The following is a 6,240-nucleotide window of genomic DNA, read 5'->3' as shown; positions in this document are numbered from 1 at the left end:
AGTTTAGCTCCTCTAAAAACAATAAAACTTATGAATCTTGCAGTTTTGTGGTGATTAAAGATAGAGAATACCGAAGATGACTCCACTTACTAAATTTATTTCTCAAATAGCGTCCTATATCTGGAAGAGATTGCGTAGACAATACGACTCTTATTTTCAGTTTGAGTGGAGTCATCTTCGGTATCCGTACGTATTTAAAAATCCCAATATACTTAGTATTATATAATTACTACACAACTGAGGTTACAACAACAACAACTTTCTTACGGACTTTCCGTCTCTACTTCTTAATAGTAGGATCTGTAAATTCAAATGATGTTGAATGTAAATTCAAATGATGTCGTATGAACAATTTGATAAATCAATATGAAATAGAATTCCTTCCATATATATTTGGCAATAATGAAACTATCAAAAATTGAACAAGCATATAACGTTTTTAGAACATGTAAAACTTTTTTATATACTAACTTGTAATAAGAATAGATATCAATACAAGAATGATGTCGGATGGACGTGATAGAAATCGTTATTTTCTAAAATGTTGGTGTTTTCTTCAATGCTATCTCAAAAATGGTTTGGCTTTGCCTTAAATTATATATTTCAAACTAGGACCTCAACTCAGCTTAATTTAGCTGGCTAGCCTTTATACTTTACAAGTCTAGTACCTCTATGGGAGAAAGTGCAAGTCTTAGATTGCGGCATCTTGCTATTTATATAATCGATAAGGAAACAAAACCAAAGGTAGCTTAGCTAGGTAGCTAGCTAGCTACGCATAAAATATGTTTTTAGCGTCTTAAAAATGTTGGCTAAATAATTTTTTATAAAGAATCCAATTGATAATACTAGGTTTGAAATTGGGCCAATATTATGCATCTTGCTTAGTAACCTTCAGTCCTGATATATACGCTACGCTACGATGCCTTCCCTTCCCTCAGCTAGTAACTTTTTCAGTTGAACTATGGTGAAAGTCTTCCCAGAAGCAATATATACTGCGTTTAAACAGCAATATAATTTGCTTGAGCATGATAAATTCACTACTGATGAACATGATCTGAAGGGTCACGGTGGTGTTTTCAGACACAGATTTTGTTTCGAAACGTGCAATTTTGTATCTAGCTTACATGTGACTGGTGTGGCTAAATTTTGCACAAGTGTGATGTCTCTGCTAGCTAGCTATACATCACAGACTGACTAACAAAATTCAAACATCAGATCAAATCAGTTGTTTAAAATTGGAAGATGTATTTAGCTCGTCTGACTAAAACTACACTTCTTCTGGAAGAGCACTTGTTTTTTAAGTAAAAAAATTAACAAAAATGATGGCTTATTACGACTTCTAATGTAATGTTAACTGTCTTTTCTCACCAGCTAAATCGCCAAAAGTCTTTTTTTTTTACAAAGTTTTAAAAGGAACCTTTATTTTCATTTCAAATATCAACAATGGAAATCTGCCAAAATAACATCTTTCATAAAAAGAATTCTGATAGTCAGGAATCCTCTTATCTTTTAATGTTTTTGTAACAAAATCCGCCAAATCATTGCATATATTATGGCGCGTGAATAAATTATCTATATTGGATGTAAACCAATCGCATTGCAGAACTCACCAGGCTGTACCAAGGGTTTTTTTGCCACCGGGCTTGTTAGAATTATCCACATAGAACTTGAAACTTTATTTCATCAATGGCACCGATTTTCGGGTAAAATCCGAAAAATCAGTCTTTACACACTGATGTAAAGACTGATTTTTCGGATTTTACCCGAAAATCGGGAAAAACGAATTTTCGGTCAATTTTTTCCTTTCTTATCCGAATTGTGTTAAAACGGAAAAATATGTTTAATTACTTTTCGTTACCAGAAACTTTGAACAGAATGTTAAAATTCGACTTAGAAATAAAATAATGTCAAGCTTTTGCTGACATCACAGAGAAAGCTCTGAATAAGCAAGAACTTATAGCTGCAATTTTATTCTGTGTATGGCAAGTTGAGTTAACAAAATCTTTGGAGGAAGGAGAACGAAATCATAATATGTTTTACTTCTTACTTAAGAGATTTAAGGTTGCCAGTTTTTTGTGTTTTTGTTGCCCACAAGGCTAAATATGGCTGATTGTTTTTCATTTGTATGCAACTTTATAATTACAACATAATTGTTAAAACATCCTTTACTTTATCTTCAGCTTCCTGTTTTTTCATGATAAGGTGGACGAGGTTTCCAAATCCACTTTGCTCGTGAGAAAAATATCACCATAACTCCCTTCCATTGTCATTATCTTTTTTTGATAACACACGCGCAAGAATACACAAACTGAAAGTCTCAAAAAGTCAGCGCGTTGCACCTTTTTGTCAAGTGCCTACTATTTGCCATTTATTTCAGTGTTTACCAAAAAACTTATCTTCTTTCCACTGATACGTATCATTCTCTTTGTAATCGCAGCCAAAACATGTGGTTTAAGTTAAGGCATAATTGGGAAAACGAATAAAGGATCTTAACTTTCTATTTAATATCCAAAAAGTAATAAAAAAAACTTGAATTAGAATGTAATATGTGAAACATAGTGCAAATAAATCTCACGCTCCCATATTTTTCTGCTTTTTCACTTAACTCGCCTACCTACCAGCGCTTGCACCATTGAAAGAAGAGAACCAACCGAATGTAATTAATCTTTTATTTGAAAATATAAGACCTATAATATTTCTTTCTTTGACGAAAATAAGATCTGGGATAAGCACTTTTTAGCCTAATAAATTGCATCGACAGGGCAAAACGTTCGACAACTGATAAAATGATTGAGTATTTTCCACATGTTTTAAATGTACACCAGGAGTCTTCTTGGCAAAGTCGAACAACACTGTTTTTTAATATGGAACATTTAAAAAAAGAAACCACTGATAAATTTAGTAGAGTTATAAGTTTGATAGCTGTACAATAAATCGACACAAGGGATGTAAAGGGATGTAATGCACGGGAAATTAAAAAAGGTCAGACAGTTTGGCATAAGATACAAAGTGTTCATCAGAATAATTGGCCAAAGTATTTGAAAAATGAAATTGTTGTTCACAAAAGAACTCTTCGAAATGCTGACGAAATTCGATTAAAGACATCACTTCGCAAAAACACTTTCGAAGATGTAACAACTACGACTTTCAATCGACTTCCTAAAGACATTCGCTCGATTAAAAAGCTGATAACATTTAAAAGAGAGACAAAATTATTTTTACTGAAAGAAATTTAAGTAAACTTTTGTGGATCATTCTGTTGTTATGCGTTAATTGACTTTTCCTTACTCAAATCGCGCACTTTCTCTTCTGTGTCTTTGTTTTTGTTTTTGTTTTCTCGTCCGTTTCTTTTAACAATATTATTATTAGTATTTTTTTTAATATATATTAGAAATTTCTTTTAGTGTAAGCATAATGTATATATATACATATATTTTAAATTTTATTAATCTCCTTGTTTAAAATTTTCTGGATGAAGAGCTATGTATATTTGTATATGGATATGCCAGAATATAGTCTTTTAATAATATTAATTTAATAATAATACAACAAAGATGATCGCCCAGAATTTAAAATGTTTAGAACAGTAAAATAAAATAGGAAGATAGCTAAACTTCCAGTCGACTCGCCACTTTACTCTGTCGACTCGCCACTTTTTCCGTTTTCCACGCATTCATGAATGAGTGACGGATAAGTAATATTGCTTTATTTAGTAGTCACGTGTATAATAATAATAATAATAGTATACACATTAAAGCATTTCTTTGCAAACATAAATGTTGAAACATAAAAGTTCAAAGGGGGTACGGGACATACAGAACTATGGTTATTTCGTTACTAAGGTGACACTTGAACCGCCGTAGTAATTGGTCTATGCTGACAAGATTTGAACTTCAGATTCTCGCACGTGGTTGGTTGAAATTGACCGCCTTCACGTGGTCGATAAGAAAACTGGACTTCGGCCCAAACCTTTAAACAACAAAGAGAGAAGAACCATATAATCAGCTTTTTCAATTTTTACCAATGTTCTTAGATGCAAAGTGGTTTGTTTTTGATTTGATTTTCTTATTTATGAACATTAGGCGAAGCGTAAAACAATATAGTTTGGCGTAATTGAAAACAAAATGCCTGAAATTCCTCACAAGTTCAGCAAATGAGATCAGAAGAAATAAATATTTTAAAAAACATAAACAAAACATTTTTTCTAATACGCAAAAATATTGTGTTTAATAAAAATAACTTGAGAGTCCTTCAAAGCTATGTTATCTTTGCTTGTTTCGTTATTCGCATAGGTAGCCAGTTATCAAGCCATGCTCTACTAACTCACAACATTTCAGACCAAAATTAAATTTATAGTTTGACATTTTGGCGGAAAGAAAAACAAATGTCCGCAAAATTAAATGCTCACAATTTTCTTTTTCTTATTTCTTTACGTCTGTCGATTTTTTTTCTTATTGATTTAAAAAAGTATTTTTCTGTTTTAGTACTGGTGACGAGTGGCTTTCTTTTTATCTTTGTTCATGGTTGTTATTGCTAAAACCTAATGTTATCTAATGTTGTCGTTCCAACAGTTTTTTCTTCATCCGTCTTTCGCTTTCCGTTCAATCACATTTCGCCAATACCATCAAAATTTCGTTGAAGAAAAATTTCAAGCCCAAATTAACCGTAGTTCCAACTTCGCGGAAATGCCATGATAGAAATTAATCGTTTTTATTTTAACATGATTTAACAGGAACCCAGGGTTTGTAAGAAAGATTCTTTAATCAGAGCATAATGGTGATTTGTATACATAAATAAATCATTAAAACGAGCGAACCGTGACTGATAGAAAACGTTTGTTCACTTTGAGCACAGTTTAGTTATTCTGCGCTTCCACAAATAAACTAGATAAGATAAACTTTGCATTTAATAATTATTATGACGAATTCTGCAAAAACGACATTTTTATGTTGGTTAAGAAAATGTGGAGCAACGCTTTTGGAAATATAACATTGCTTTCTATTTTACTCTTCGTAAACGAAACAGTTGAACCTTATCGTTTGTGGCATGCTCACAGTCGATCGTTGTTTAATTCAAGGGAGAATTTAAACCGCAAGCATAAAATTATTCAAAAAAGACATTCTGTTGATAGCAGTGGATTTTACTTAAAAAATCGATCCCACTCCGAGGCTAGAAAGACAAAACGAGGGTACATAGACTGGAAACAGCAGCAAAAAATATTACATCAACCGGACGTACGAGTTTTATTTAGTAACTTACTGTCGCAATCTACCCGATCTAATGCAAGAAATGAATTTCAGCCAAAAATACAGGACAGCTACTACAAATATAAACCGCTGACTTCACAGCAGAGAACTCAGGTTCTCGTCCCTGTTTTAAACCCCCAAAACAGCAAATATAAACCACCACCCGCACAACAGAGAATTCAAGACCACAATAACATTAAAGATAGACAAACAAATCCAACTAATATCAAGAAAATATGGTGGAATAATTACATATCAAAATATAGAGCAAATAATAATTCTAAGCAGACTGAATTCTTTGGTAATCGACCAAATGGTATCCAGCTAGACACAGTTGAAAATATTGCAAATTATCCTTACAATGTAGGTAAAATATTGGCATCGCCTAGTGGCATTAATAAAGAAGCGTATAACGCATTTGGACAGAAAATTACTGCACAAAAAACACCAACTGCAACAGTTCAAAAGTCTGATGTATCTTCATACTTTCCGATAAATTCAAAACCTCGTGAAGTAAAAGTCAATGACAACAATGTAATGAAAAACAATGCATTCCCTGGCGTCAAGGTGATTGATGTTGGTTCTGATGACGTAACCGTTCAACTTAGTAGGACATTGTCCCTGCCTAAAGGAGTAAAAAGCCCACCAAACATTGGAGAACCTAAAATGATCCCGCAGTTACAGACACCCAACAATTATTGGTGGACAAAGAAAGCGACACAAGGACAGGTTGATTTCCATTCTCCCACGCAATCTAAGAATTATGTAAAAGGTACAGGAGAAGCTAAGATGTTTAAAAATAATGGAAGAAAAACAGCGAACAAATCTGTTAATCTAGTTGACTCATTTAATGAATTTGTCAAGCATCACAAACAGCGCCACCTTATTAAGTCTGGTCACACTTACCAGGATTATTTAAACAGCTTTCTTAAACACGTTAGTAAGATAACCCATAATTCAACATTTTGGGATGAAGCCATGGCTTTGGTAGGGA

Source organism: Hydractinia symbiolongicarpus, chromosome 12 (genome assembly GCF_029227915.1).
Source record: "Hydractinia symbiolongicarpus strain clone_291-10 chromosome 12, HSymV2.1, whole genome shotgun sequence".
NCBI lineage: Eukaryota > Metazoa > Cnidaria > Hydrozoa > Anthoathecata > Hydractiniidae > Hydractinia > Hydractinia symbiolongicarpus.
The sequence above is the reverse complement of the archived record's forward strand: the minus strand, read 5'-3'. Positions refer to the sequence as shown.